Below are 200 nucleotides of genomic sequence, written 5' to 3'. Positions count from 1 at the left end.
GACCCAGGCCCCCCCAGCCACACACACCTTCTAAACCCCCCGCTCTCTCCTTATGCTCCTAATCCAATTTGCTGCCTTTTAGCGCCGGGAAAATGAAGCGATAGCAGGCCAGGGGCACACCTTCCAGCCTCCTCTCCCCGCCAGCGGGGTCTGCGGCGGGAGCCCCCCACCCGGCGCTGGGCACCGCGGCGCAATCCGGG

Source organism: Pterocles gutturalis, unplaced genomic scaffold (genome assembly GCF_000699245.1).
Source record: "Pterocles gutturalis isolate BGI_N339 unplaced genomic scaffold, ASM69924v1 scaffold46091, whole genome shotgun sequence".
Taxonomy (NCBI): Eukaryota; Metazoa; Chordata; class Aves; order Pterocliformes; family Pteroclidae; genus Pterocles; species Pterocles gutturalis.
The sequence above is the reverse complement of the archived record's forward strand: the minus strand, read 5'-3'. Positions refer to the sequence as shown.